Raw genomic sequence first — 15,810 nt, 5'->3', positions numbered from 1 at the left:
ACAGCAGCTATAAACTAGTTTTGAGATGTTATTTTGGTTACTTATCTTTCCAGAGACTCACCTGGAAAATGGGGAGAATACTTAGCCTGCCTCATTATAGAAGTTAAGGAAAATACTTGACTTAGCTGTCTGATACTTTTTCCTGAATTATGATCTCATTAGTTTCAAAAGCATTGTGCAAGTAAATAATGAATGTATGAAATGCTCTCCTGGGAGGCTGTCTTGTCCAGGCAACTTCCCAACATCTCCTGGATTTACTCTTTATTTTGTCCTTCACCTTTAGATACCAGAGAATTCTGTAAACAGCAGCATTTGTCCCCACACCCTGGTCTAACGTGTCTAACGGCTGTGCTTTCTGAGACCACCCAGGCTGGAGCTGCCTTCTCTGGGGAGAGTATCTGTTTCCATCCACCCACCCTCAGTGCTCACACATGAACCCTTTCTTTATACTTACTTTTTCTGAGATGCAGTTAACTGGCTTGGACTGAGAGCCTTGTTTAACTTTGAAACTTGTCTAACTGTTTTCAGAGCTTTTATGGGAAAGCCTTTTCTGGCTGCCTCCAGGTTGGACTGCAAAAGGGTTGTACTTATAAGATCTCCATCTCCATTGCTCTGTAAGTATGCTCCCTCTAATGTGTTTGAAAAGGGCAAGAAAAGAAAGCCTAATAATGCTTTACTAAAATGTAGGGAGCAAAAAAGTAAGCTCTGACACGCACTGAAAGCTATTTAATAAAACTCCCCTGATTGAAGCCAAATTAGAGTGGATAAGATCAAGTTTTTCCTAGTTGGATTGACATGAATGACTTCAGAACTCAGGATCCCCAAGCAAGCTGACTGTTTTTCTCATTTGAAAGACAAAAACAATAATGCGGAGCTCAGTGGGCAAGTCACTGTGATGAAGGACATTAGAACCATATGCAGGGCCACCACATATGGAAAAGCACACAACATAGTGACCACTGGCAAGTCCTTTGGAGGGAGTTCAATGCATTTAAAATTGTTTTGTTTCATAAAGTATGCTCTTTTTATTCATTCCTGCTCTACATTTGAACAATCACAACCAACACTCTTAACAGACTGTATTTCTGAATAATTCTTTGGGTTTTCCATGAATAAATGAATTTGTGAGTCAGATGCATGAAGATCGTAATTTTCAAAGCTGAAGGATTCGTGCAGAATTCATGTGTGTCGGCAGACTGAGTTTGAATGTTCTCTCCATCTCTCCATTCAGGAAGCTACATAACATTGTAAAGATGATGATGATGATGATGATGATGATGATGATGATGATGATGATGATGATGATGATGATGGAGAGAGAGAGAGAGAGAGAGAGAGAGAGAGAGAGAGAGAGAGAGAGAGAGGCAGAAGTCACTGTGCACAGATAACTTTCTCAGGCAGGCACTTCTCATTTAACCCCTAGAGTCCTCATGACACAGATGCAAAACAGCTTTTAGAACTCCCATTACCAGATGAGCAAATGAAATGCCTGAGGTTTGCTTTCTTGCTATGGACACAGGCTGAATGATATTCCAAACATACTCATATCATGATTCTGAAAGGCTGTGAATATGTCATTTTGAGTAGCCAAAAGGAGGCTTTGGTGATGTGGTGACGTTAAGCAGTTTGAGTGGCAGAGATAAGATTATCTAGGAAGCTCAAATCTAACACGAATGTCCAAAAGAAAGGGCGACAGGAAGATTAGAATTGAGATGCTGTGAGATACTGAAGGCTGAGGTCAATAACACGACACTCATAAAAGAAGGAAAAGGAAAACGATTTTTCTGCAGTACCTTCTGGAAGAGCATGGCCCTGTAGAGACTTTGAGACTATCTTCCGAAGCTGATGTTAAACTTGAGGCCTCCACAAAAAGAGACACCTTTGAGTTTTTTTTTTCTTAAGCTTATGGTAGAGCAATATTAAGAAACTTATAAGGCAAGCAACTCACTCAAGATCACAAAGTTATCTTAGGGATAAAAATGGACAAAGCTAGAATTCTCCAGGAAATTATTACTTCTGGAACTATCACATTAAATTATTACATATTACCTCTTTCTAAATTTGCTAGTATATATCTAACTAATATGACTAAATGATGTCTATCTTGAAAAACACCAGAGATAACAAATTATCCTGAGTTTTAAAACATGATAGAATTTTTTAAAATAAAGTCATTAAGGAGAGAGCATGGACTTCCTCATTTCTTGAACTGGGATCCCTTGTGATTCACAGAGAACATACAAAGATGACGCTGTGAATTCCTCTTAGCTCTTCCATTTCTATCTTGAAGAGCCTTTTCAGTCACTTGACCACGCTCAGTCTGGTCAACTGAAAGCTTAAGTTCCTCCAGAGAGAACCAAAGTCTAAGCCTGAAAATCAGAATATTTTGAGTATCATTTTTTTATTTTATTTTATGCTATTTTATTCTATTTCATTTCATTTATTTTGGTTTATTTTATTTTATTTTGAGGTGATGTCTCGTTCTATATCTCAGACTAGCCTTGTACTTATGATAATCAGAGCGTCTCAGCCTTTTAAGTGTTGAGATTGCATGTGATTGAACCACCATGTTAAATCCACTATAGATAATTCTGCTATAGCTGAATGACTGCCTCACTGCAGACACATGGTTAAGCAAGGGAATGGGATAAGGAAGTAGCTTAAATGGTACAGGGCTTGCCTGGCATGAAGGAGGCCATGGATTCATTCTCCACCAGTGTATAATTGGGTCATTCATGCCTTTAATCCCACTACTTGGGAGGTAAAGAAAAAGGAATCACGACCTTCAAGGTCATCCTTGGCTACATAGCAAGCTCGAGGCTAGCCTGAGATACTTGAGAGCCTGACTCAAAACAAAACAAAGCCAAGCAAACAAGCACAACAAACCAAGTAATAGTGAGCTAGTAATCTAGACTGAATAATTATGAGAAACAACCAATTTATTGCTAGAAGCCACTAATTTTCCCAGCCTAGTTATAAAGCAACAGATGACAGATATGTGATTGTGTGGCATATCTTCCAAGATAAGTCAGTATTCAATTCCTAAAGAAATAAAATAGTTTCTAGAAAATTAGCAAACTGGTTTAAATGAACTGGAACAAATCTAAGCCCCTATCTCAGTATCTGAAAATTTATAAATACTACCCTAATGTCTATCAGGATGTCAGGCGTCTATACACTACAGATTTTAAATAAACCAGTCAGTTCCCACTTTAAGATTTAAAAAAATAACTACAGCAATAAAACAAAGCAAAACAAAATGAAAACCTACCCGACCCAAAGAAAGAAAGAAAGAGAAAACAAAACAAAAGCAGACCAGACGCAGTCACTGGTCAGAGGTTACAGAGTTAAAAAGAATCAGAGGTTTTCCGTATATTAAACCATCCCTGCATGCCTGGGATGAAGCCTACTTGATCATGGTGGATGATTGTTTTGATGTGCTCTTGAATTCGGTTTGCCAGAATTTTATTGAGTATTTTTGCGTCGATATTCATAAGGGAAATTGGTCTGAAGTTCTCTTTCTTTGTTGTGTCTTTGTGTGGTTTAGGTATAAGAGTAATTGTGGCTTCGTAGAAGGAATTCGGTAGGGCTCCATCTGTTTCAATTTTGTGGAATAGTTTGGATAATATTGGTATGAGGTCTTCTATGAAGGTTTGATAGAATTCTGCACTAAACCCGTCTGGACCTGGGCTCTTTTTGGTTGGGAGACCTTTAATGACTGCTTCTATTTCCTTAGGAGTTATGGGGTTGTTTAACTGGTTTATCTGTTCCTGATTTAACTTCGATACCTGGTATCTGTCTAGGAAATTGTCCATTTCCTGAAGATTTTCAAATTTTGTTGAATATAGGTTTTTATAGTAAGATCTGATGATTTTTTGAATTTCCTCCGAATCTGTAGTTATGTCTCCCTTTTCATTTCTGATTTTGTTAATTTGGACACACTCTCTGTGTCCTCTCGTTAGTCTGGCTAAGGGTTTATCTATCTTGTTGATTTTCTCAAAGAACCAACTTTTGGTTCTGTTGATTCTTTCTATGGTCCTTTTTGTTTCTACTTGGTTGATTTCAGCTCTGAGTTTGATTATTTCCTGCCTTCTACTCCTCCTGGGTGTATTTGCTTAAAGACATACATGGTATGCACTCATTGATAAGTGGCTATTAGCCCAAATGCTTGAATTACCCTAGATCCCTAGAACAAACGAAACTCAAGACGGATGATCAAAATGTGAATGCTTCACTCCTTCTTTAAATGAGGAAAAAGAATACCCTTGGCAGGGAAGGGAGAGGCAAAGATTAAAACAGAGACTGAAGGAACACCCATTCAGAGCCTGCCCCACATGTGGCCCATACATATACAGCCACCCAATTAGACAAGATGGATGAAGCAAAGAAGTGCAGACCGACAGGAGCCGGATGTAGATCGCTCCTGAGAGACACAGCCAGAATACAGCAAATATAGAGGCGAATGCCAGCAGCAAACCACTGAACTGAGAATAGGTCCCATATTGAAGGAATCAGAGAAAGAACTGGAAGACCTTGAAGGGGCTCGAGACCCCAAAAGTACAACAATGCCAAGCAACCAGAGCTTCCAGGGACTAAGCCACTACCTAAAGACTATACATGGACTGACCCTGGACTCTGACCCCATAGGTAGCAATGAATATCCTAGTAAGAGCACCAGTGGAAGGGGAAGCCCTGGGTCCTGCTAAGACTGAACCCCCAGTGAACTAGTCTATGGGGGGAGGGCGGCAATGGGGGGAGGGTTGGGAGGGGAACACCCATAAGGAAGGGGAGGGGGGAGGGGGATGTTTGCCCGGAAACCGGGAAAGGGAATAACACTCGAAATGTATATAAGAAATACTCAAGTTAATAAAAAAAAATCAAAAAAAAAGAATAAAAAAATAAATTATAAAAAAGAAAATAAAAAAAAAAAAAGAATCAGAGAAGGACTCATAACCCAGATCTCTCTCACACAAAAGACCATTCTTTTCCAAATCATGACTGAAAATGTTCCTAGCTCTCCCTATAGATACAATTTTGCTCTTGTGAATATGTCCAGCTAGTTCTCCTCAGTTAGTGGGAAATGGCCAAAACTTGATATTCTCTGAATCCTCTCTTAACATTCAAAATCCACTGGTAACGGTTGCCAAGCAAATGTCTTCTGCTAAAATTGCCTTTCTTATGCGAAGTTAAAATAGTTTTAAAGAGCCTTCTCTTCTCTTGATGGATTTTATCATTAGCCTTATTCTTCCACCTCCCTCTCAGAAACAATGTGAGAAAAAAAGTCTGTCTTAAAATAAGAAGCACTGATGTTGTAAATGAAACGAGAGTCTTTTAAGAAGTACAGGAGAAGGACTGTCTGCTAGAATGGTTTGCTATTCTAGAAAATTCCATTTGGAAATATGAATACACACAAACACACACACACAGACAGATAGACTCACACACACACACACACACACACACACACACACACACACATACACACACACACACACACACAAGACCTGAGGAAGAGAAGGCCTTTTTGTATTTTCTGTCATTTTTGCTGCCTCTTATGTTTTTCTCGTCACCACTTTCTGTGAAAGGAACACAGGCTCGAGTCAGAGAAGGAGTGACAATGTCTTTAAAAATAAAAATCAAAAGCATGAACACCCCTCTCAAGGAGAAGGTTTTCACAACCTAGTACTGTAACTTGCCTGGTATTCTTTATCATTATTACAATCATATAATGATTATCTTTTCTTCTAATTTTATTCATAGTCCCCAAATTTAAAGTCTAAGTTATCATTAGCATTTTGAAATATTGCTTTATAAACCTTCACATGTTCTGTGTACCCCTTAATGCATTCATGAGACAATTTTCCATTTTTATTTTAGTTGGCAAATGCCTTACCCAGTGAATTAGAGATAGAGTGGGCTAGCCTCCACCTACTTGTGAAGCTAAAGATGAGATTGAGCCTCTGACCCTTGCCTCTACCTCTGAAGTGCTGAGATCTCACACACGTACTACCGTTTGTAAAGTTCTAGAGACTGAGCCCAGGGTCCTGAACATTCCAGGCAATAACTCCACTGATTGATCAGCAGTGTGAGCCTGATAGGTGAATTTTTAACATAGAGTTGTTCACTTCCCATGTGCTTGGGGATTTATACCTGTCATGATGACTACTGATTATCACGAAGACTGAAGATTCTACTGGCTTTTAGCAGGAGAAGCCCAAGAATGTGAGTCCTCTTATAATGTTCAAGAATGTCCCGAGATTCAATGAATTTCTTCAGTGGAGTATACTAATTTCTGGAAAAACAATACAGAGCATGTAATACTGCTTTGATTGCACAACTCACTCATTGGCAGTGAGAATGAAAATGGTACCATCCACTCTTCATGAGGCTTCATCCAATGCTTACTAAAGTTAAAAACATTGACCATACACTAGAACAACTTCAGTCTTAGCTATCCATTTAGGAATCAGAAAATTCACATTGGCAACAATTGCCCTCATGAGTATCTTTACTGATGATCATAAAAATCTGGAAGCAACAAAGTTGTCCCTCACAGAAAACTGGCATACAAGTAGTGATCCATGCATGCAGCACTACATTAGGTCATATAAAGGAATACATTACTTCAGTCCATGAAGACCTAAGTGAATCTTAAATACAGGCTGTTAAATCCAGAGGCTAATCTGAAGAGACTTCATAGAGAAGACCTTCAATTTCTGTACATTTCTAGAAATGGAAAATAATAGCTGCAGTAAAAACACCAATGGTTTCCTAGTGTTGGCAGGCAAGGCACAGGAGTTTTTTATTTTTTATTTTTGTAAAACAAAAGTACTTTATAAGACATGCTCATAATAGAAAAACGATACCATGTATTTGTCAAACTAGTAAAACTTCCTTCACTAAGCGCTATGTGTGGCACATAAAAACATACAGATTTTAACAAGTGAGTAATCCAGAAAAGGAACTCAGAGTGTGGTAGACCAGAGTTTGAATGTAGATGACAGTGGGAAAGTTGTGGCAATGAGCAGCGCCCACGAGAGTGAAACAATCAGAACTGGATGGAAGCTTTGTAGTTCAGTTGGCATGTTAACTAAGCAAAGAGCTGGGAAGTAGGGGAAACCAACTTCTCACTACTTAAGTGACAGCTTATAGATGAACCAGGAAAGAACGTGAAGCTGCCTCACGCTGAACTACATACACTACCTTGGCCAACATCAATAATAGCTTGTGGTGAAAGGTACATAGAGAGTAACACTAAGAAATGAAAGTATAGCAGATATGAGTAATGTTCTTTTTTTTTTATTTATTTTTTTTATTAACTTGAGTATTTCTTATATACATTTCAAGTGTTATTCCCTTTCCCGGTTTCCGGGCAAAATCCCCCTCCCCCCTCCCCTTCCTTATGGGTGCTCCCCTCCCAACCCTCCCCCCATTGCCGCCCTCCCCCCATAGTCTAGTTCACTGGGGGTTCAGTCTTAGCAGGACCCAGGGCTTCCCCTTCCACTGGTGCTCTTACTAATATTCATTGCTACCTATGAGGTCAGAGTCCAGGGTCAGTCCATGTATAGTCTTTAGGTAGTGGCTTAGTCCCTGGAAGCTCTGGTTGCTTGACATTGTTGTACTTTTGGGGTCTCGAGCCCCTTCAAGCTCTTCCAGTTCTTTCTCTGATTCCTTCAACGGGGGACCTATTCTCAGTTCAGTGGTTTGCTGCTGGCATTCGCCTCTGTATTTGCTGTATTCTGGCTGTGTCTCTCAGGAGCGATCTACATCCGGCTCCTGTCGGTCTGCACTTCTTTGCTTCATCCATCTTGTCCAATTGGGTGGCTGTATATGTATGGGCCACCTGTGGGGCAGGCTCTGAATGGGTGTTCCTTCAGTCTCTGTTTTAATCTTTGCCTCTCCCTTCCCAGCCAAGGGTATTCTTTTTCCTCATTTAAAGAAGGAGTGAAGCATTCACATTTTGATCATCCGTCTTGAGTTTCGTTTGTTCTAGGGATCTAGGGTAATTCAAGCATTTGGGCTAATAGCCACTTATCAATGAGTGCATACCATGTATGTCTTTCTGTGATTGGGTTAGCTCACTCAGGATGATATTTTCCAGTTCCAACCATTTGCCTACGAATTTCATAGACTCGTTGTTTTTGATAGCTGAGTAATATTCCATTGTGTAGATGTACCACATTTTCTGTATCCATTCCTCTGTTGAAGGGCATCTCGGTTCTTTCCATTTTCTGGCTATTATAAATAAGGCTGCGATGAACATAGTGGAGCATGTGTCTCTTTTATATGTTGAGGCATCTTTTGGGTATATGCCCAAGAGAGGTATAGCTGGATCCTCAGGCAGTTCAATGTCCAATTTTCTGAGGAACCTCCAGACTGATTTCCAGAATGGTTTTACCAGTCTGCAATCCCACCAACAATGGAGGAGTGTTCCTCTTTCTCCACATCCTCGCCAGCATCTGCTGTCACCTGAGTTTTTGATCTTAGCCATTCTCACTGGTGTGAGGTGAAATCTCAGGGTTGTTTTGATTTGCATTTCCCTTATGACTAAGGATGTTGAACATTTCTTTAGGTGTTTCTCAGCCATTCGGCATTCCTCAGCTGTGAATTCTTTGTTTAGCTCTGAACCCCACTTTTTAATAGGGTTATTTGTTTCCCTGCGGTCTAACTTCTTGAGTTCTTTGTATATTTTGGATATAAGGCCTCTATCTGTTGTAGGATTGGTAAAGATCTTTTCCCAATCTGTTGGTTGCCGTTTTGTCCTAACCACCGTGTCCTTTGCCTTACAGAAGCTTTGGAGTTTTATGAGATCCCATTTGTCGATTCTTGATCTTAGAGCATAAGCCATTGGTGTTTTGTTCAGGAAATTTTTTCCAGTGCCCATGTGTTCCAGATGCTTCCCTAGTTTTTCTTCTATTAGTTTGAGTGTGTCTGGTTTGATGTGGAGGTCCTTGATCCACTTGGACTTAAGCTTTGTACAGGGTGATAAGCATGGATCGATCTGCATTCTTCTACATGTTGCCCTCCAGTTGAACCAGCACCATTTGCTGAAAATGCTATCTTTTTTCCATTGGATGGTTTTGGCTCCTTTGTCAAAAATCAAGTGACCATAGGTGTGTGGGTTCATTTCTGGGTCTTCAATTCTATTCCATTGGTCTATCTGTCTGTCTCTGTACCAATACCATGCAGTTTTTATCACTATTGCTCTGTAATACTGCTTGAGTTCAGGGATAGTGATTCCCCCTGAAGTCCTTTTATTGTTGAGGATAGCTTTAGCTATCCTGGGTTTTTTGTTATTCCAGATGAATTTGCAAATTGTTCTGTCTAACTCTTTGAAGAATTGGATTGGTATTTTGATGGGGATTGCATTGAATCTGTAGATTGCTTTTGGTAAAATGGCCATTTTTACTATATTAATCCTGCCAATCCATGAGCATGGGAGATCTTTCCATCTTCTGAGGTCTTCTTCAATTTCTTTCCTCAGTGTCTTGAAGTTCTTATTGTACAGATCTTTTACTTGCTTGGTTAAAGTCACACCGAGGTACTTTATATTATTTGGGTCTATTATGAAGGGTGTCGTTTCCCTAATTTCTTTCTCGGCTTGTTTCTCTTTTGTATAGAGGAAGGCAACTGATTTATTTGAGTTAATTTTATACCCAGCCACTTTGCTGAAGTTGTTTATCAGCTTTAGTAGTTCTCTGGTGGAATTTTTGGGATCACTTAAATATACTATCATGTCATCTGCAAATAGTGATATTTTGACTTCTTCTTTCTGATCTGTATCCCCTTGATCTCCTTTTGTTGTCTGATTGCTCTGGCTAGAACTTCAAGAACTATATTGAATAAGTAGGGAGAGAGTGGGCAGCCTTGTCTAGTCCCTGATTTTAGTGGGATTGCTTCGAGTTTCTCTCCATTTAGTTTAATGTTAGCAACTGGTTTGCTGTATATGGCTTTTACTATGTTTAGGTATGGGCCTTGAATTCCTATTCTTTCCAGGACTTTTATCATGAAGGGGTGTTGAATTTTGTCAAATGCTTTCTCAGCATCTAATGAAATGATCATGTGGTTTTGTTCTTTCAGTTTGTTTATATGATGGATCACGTTGATGGTTTTCCGTATATTAAACCATCCCTGCATGCCTGGGATGAAGCCTACTTGATCATGGTGGATGATTGTTTTGATGTGCTCTTGAATTCGGTTTGCCAGAATTTTATTGAGTATTTTTGCGTCGATATTCATAAGGGAAATTGGTCTGAAGTTCTCTTTCTTCGTTGTGTCTTTGTGTGGTTTAGGTATAAGAGTAATTGTGGCTTCGTAGAAGGAATTCGGTAGTCCTTCATCTGTTTCAATTTTGTGGAATAGTTTGGATAATATTGGTATGAGGTCTTCTATGAAGGTTTGATAGAATTCTGCACTAAACTCGTCTGGACCTGGGCTCTTTTTGGTTGGAAGACCTTTAATGACTGCTTCTATTTCCTTAGGAGTTATGGGGTTGTTTAACTGGTTTATCTGTTCCTGATTTAACTTCGATACCTGGTATCTGTCTAGGAAATTGTCCATTTCCTGCAGATTTTCAAATTTTGTTGAATATAGGTTTTTATAGTAAGATCTGATGATTTTTTGAATTTCCTCTGAATCTGTAGTTATGTCTCCCTTTTCATTTCTAATTTTGTTAATTTGGACGCACTCTCTGTGTCCTCTCGTTAGTCTGGCTAAGGGTTTATCTATCTTGTTGATTTTCTCAAAGAACCAACTTTTGGTTCTGTTGATTCTTTCTATGGTCCTTTTTGTTTCTACTTGGTTGATTTCAGCTCTGAGTTTGATTATTTCCTGCCTTCTACTCCTCCTGGGTGTATTTGCTTCTTTTTGTTCTAGAGCTTTTAGGTGTGCTGTCAATCTGCTGACATATGCTCTTTCCTGTTTCTTTCTGCAGGCACTCAGCGCTATGAGTTTTCCTCTTAGCACAGCTTTCATTGTGTCCCATAAGTTTGGGTATGTTGTATCTTCATTTTCATTAAATTCTAAAAAGTTTTTAATTTCTTTCTTTATTTCTTCCTTGACCAGGTTATCATTGAGTAGAGCATTGTTCAATTTCCACGTATATGTGGGCATTCTTCCCTTATTGTTATTGAAGACCAGTTTTAGGCCGTGGTGGTCCGATAGCATGCATGGGATTATCTCTATCTTTCTGTACCTGTTGAGGCCCGTTTTTTGACCAATTATATGGTCAATTTTGGAGAAAGTACCATGAGGAGCTGAGAAGAAGGTATATCCTTTTGCTTTAGGATAGAATGTTCTATAAATATTCGTTAAGTCCATTTGGCTCATGACTTCTCTTAGTCTGTCGACATCACTGTTTAATTTCTGTTTCCATGATCTGTCCATTGATGAGAGTGGGGTGTTGAAGTCTCCCACTATTATTGTGTGAGGTGCAATGTGTGTTTTGAGCTTTAGTAAGGTTTCTTTTACGTATGTAGGTGCCCTTGTATTTGGGGCATAGATATTTAGGATTGAGAGTTCATCTTGGTGGATTTTTCCTTTGATGAATATGAAGTGTCCTTCCTTATCTTTTTTGATGACTTTTAGTTGGAAATTGATTTTATTTGATATTAGAATGGCTACTCCAGCTTGCTTCTTCTGACCATTTGCTTGGAAAGTTGTTTTCCAGCCTTTCACTCTGAGGTAGTGTCTGTCTTTGTCTCTGAGGTGTGTTTCCTGTAGGCAGCAGAATGCAGGGTCCTCATTGCGTATCCAGTTTGTTAATCTATGTCTTTTTATTGGGGAGTTGAGGCCATTGATATTGAGAGATATTAAGGAATAGTGATTATTGCTTCCCGTTATATTCATATTTGGATGTGAGGTTATGTTTGTGTGCTTTCATTCTCTTTGTTTTGTTGCCAAGACGATTAGTTTCTTGCTTCTTCTAGGGTATAGCTTGCCTCCTTATGTTGGGCTTTACCATTTATTATCCTTTGTAGTGCTGGATTTGTAGAAAGATATTGTGTAAATTTGGTTTTGTCATGGAATATCTTGGTTTCTCCATCAATGTTAATTGAGAGTTTTGCTGGATACAGTAACCTGGGCTGGCATTTGTGTTCTCTTAGGGTCTGTATGACATCAGTCCAGGATCTTCTGGCCTTCATAGTTTCTGGCGAGAAGTCTGGTGTGATTCTGATAGGTCTCCCTTTATATGTTACTTGACCTTTTTCCCTTACTGCTTTTAATATTCTTTCTTTATTTTGTGCGTTTGGTGTTTTGACAATTATGTGACGGGAGGTGTTTCTTTTCTGGTCCAATCTATTTGGAGTTCTGTAGGCTTCTTGTATGTCTATGGGTATCTCTTTTTTTAGGTTAGGGAAGTTTTCTTCTATGATTTTGTTGAAGATATTTACTGGTCCTTTGAGCTGGGAGTCTTCACTCTCTTCTATACCTATTATCCTTAGGTTTGATCTTCTCATTGAGTCCTGGATTTCCTGTATGTTTTGGACCAGTAGCTTTTTCCGCTTTACATTATCTTTGACAGTTGAGTCAATGATTTCTATGGAATCTTCTGCTCCTGAGATTCTCTCTTCCATCTCTTGAATTCTGTTGGTGAGGCTTGTATCTACAGCTCCTTGTCTCTTCTTTTGGTTTTCTATATCCAGGGTTGTTTCCATGTGTTCTTTCTTGATTGCTTCTATTTCCATTTTTAATTCCTTCAACTGTTTGATTGTGTTTTCCTGGAATTCTTTCAGGGATTTTTGTGATTCCTGTCTGTAGGCTTTTACTTGTTTATTAATGTTTTCCTGTGCTTCCCTAAGTGTGTTCATGTCTTTCTTGAAGTCCTCCAGCATCATGATCAAATATGATTTTGTAACTAGATCTTGCTTTTCTGGTGTGTTTGGATATTCCATGTTTGTTTTGGTGGGAGAATTGCGCTCCGATGATGGCATGTAGTCTTGGTTTCTGTTGCTTGGGTTCCTGCGCTTGCCTCTCGCCATCAGATTATCTCTAGTGTTACTTTGTTCTGCTATTTCTGACAGTGGCTAGACTGTCCTATAAGCCTGTGTGACAGGAGTGCTGTAGACCTGTTTTCCTCTCTTTCAGTCAGTTATGGGGACAGAGTGTTCTGCTTTCTGGCGTGTAGTTTTTCCTCTCTACAGGTCTTCAGCTGTTCCTGTGGGCCTGTGTCTTGAGTTCACCAGGCAGCTTTCTTGCAGCAGAAAATTTGGTCTTACCTGTGGTCCCGAGGCTCAGGTTCGCTCGTGGGGTGCTGCCCACGGGCTCTCTGCAGCGGCAGCAACCAGGAAGACCTGTGCCGCCCCTTCCGGGAACTTCAGTGCACCAGGGTTCCAGATGGTCTTTGGCTTTTTCCTCTGGCGTCCGAGATGTGTGTGCAGGGAGCAGTCTCTTCTGGTTTCCCAGGCTTGTCTGCCTCTCTGAAGGTTTAGCTCTCCCTCCCACGGGATTTGGGTGCAGAGAACTGTTTATCCGGTCTGTTTCTTTCAGGTTCCGGCGGTGTCTCAGGGACAGGGGTCCTGCCGCTCCTGGGCCCTCCCCCACCATGAGTAATGTTCTTACATGTACAAAAACACACCATTTATAATGTGCATGCGTGTGCTCACACACACACATATGCACACTCATACATACACACATACAGGACCCACACAGTCAATACCACAGACATATACACATACATACATACATACATACATACATACATACACCCTACACTTACCATATACCACCCACACAGTCTATATGCCCACATACCTATAGATACTGCACACATCTCACACTTGAATTATAGTGTTCTGTGCAAATACAATGTATATACCTTACATACCCCACATACTATACACACCATACCCCCCACATACCACGTATTTACAGTCCTTACTAGAAACACATACCAGACCCCCAGAACCAACACTATACATACATACATACAAATTTATAGATCACACACACACACACACACACACACACACCCATGCCACATAGCAGTTATACCACACACATTACATACTATGTGCTCTACACCCCTGAAAGTATAGATACCATAACATCACCCTCCTCCCTCTCTGACATGCACACATATGTCCTTGGACTCTCAACTAGGGTATTGACTTCTTGCAGTAGCAGAATATCATCTAGGAGATCACTTCTTATGTGAATCATTAACAGGAAGAACTGAGTTCATTCAAGAAATGGCAGATTCCAAGAAGGGGTCAGAACATATACACCAGCCTAGAATATCTTGTGCCATCAAGTAAGGAAGGGCAGGAGGGAAAATGGGACAGAGAGAAGATAGAGGAGGATAAGAAGGGAGGAGTGTAAGAGGAGGGGCAGTTTATCAATTTTGGGGGGCATATCTGTTGTCATAGTGACTTGGTCTTAGTGAGCAAAGACCAGATCCAGACCCTGATGGTCTCTTATGTGGAGCACAGTCTCCAACAACCACTAGTCCTTAGAAATCTGCAAATCTTTTAGCCCCACACAGCCTCATGGAGGCTGGGAAACTAACAACAACTACTTATAATTATTTTGGCAGATATTTTCAAAACAAAATAATGTTTCCATGAGTTTGATGAGCAGTATATGAGTGCATTTCTGGTTTATATTTAGGGAGGATTATTAATTCTTTTGTTCAGAACTTTATTAAGACTCGTTTACTGTATTGGAAAGTCATGTGCCCAAAGGCATCTGTGCTAATGGAATTTAGATGTGTAATATCAAATGCAAAAGTTGTTTTGTGTCTGCAGCCATTTTATGCACAACAATGCTACATAAATGCACAAATGTATGAGACATTGTATCTTTTATATAGTTGATTCTTGGTATGCATGTCTTGAATTTCTATTCCTTCTTTTAAATTTATCCCTTATGTTTTATACCCACCCCCCCCCAAAAAAAACTACATAAAAACAATTGTTTGTTCCTAATGTTCATTCACATTTTTCCCATTTGGGGAGAGTTTGCATCATGATTTGGAGTGGACGTAAGAGAAGTTCATGGTTCAACTCCTGTTTAACCCCTGCATAAATTTCCAATGGGACTTCCATAGTTTGTAGTTTTGCCCTTTGTGAAAATATGAGAATTTTTAAAAGTTCACATAGATATATTAATATGTAAATGCTGCAATCTGATGACGCCAATGTGCCAGCCAGTCAGTGTTTAATCTCAGGCTACTGCCCACAGACCCAATGTACTGGCCACACGCCACCTCACAAAATGCCAGGCTGCCAGCCAGCCCAGTCAACAAGCATTTGCAAACAGAGTACTTTGTTTTCAAATAATACCTTCTTCAAGACTTCTCAGATTACCAATTTTTGAAGTAAACACCCAACTTGCCAAAATTTAATGAGCCTGCACACGCAGCCAAAAAGTCTTTAAATTTTTCTAGCTTATCACAGAGTACTTTGCTGTACACCATTCAAACAAAATTTGCCTTTATTCCCATTAGTGACATGAAAGCAAATGATTTAATTGCATGTGAAGAATTTCCAACTCCCTGCCTTGTTGGCTTCTTCAGCTGAGAATGTACAAATGGCACGCTGTGGCCTATTAAAATGGCTTCAAAATATTTGAAGCAAAGAATGGCTTTTAAAAAGCTCCTCATAGTTTACACCATCACGTACCTCCCCAATAACAACACACCTCAGTGTTTGCTGCACGCAGGGTATTTTCAGTGGCTATGGGCATGCATAGCCACATGTATCTATGAAGAGATCCATCAGGCTTCAGGATAAGCCACATGCCTACTGTGCTCCTTCATTTCCTCCTCAGCTCCTCATCTCTGCTCACGTGGCTCATGACATGTTATTT

The sequence above is a fragment of the Rattus norvegicus genome, chromosome 6, assembly GCF_036323735.1.
Source record: "Rattus norvegicus strain BN/NHsdMcwi chromosome 6, GRCr8, whole genome shotgun sequence".
NCBI classification, from domain to species: domain Eukaryota; kingdom Metazoa; phylum Chordata; class Mammalia; order Rodentia; family Muridae; genus Rattus; species Rattus norvegicus.
The sequence above is the reverse complement of the archived record's forward strand: the minus strand, read 5'-3'. Positions refer to the sequence as shown.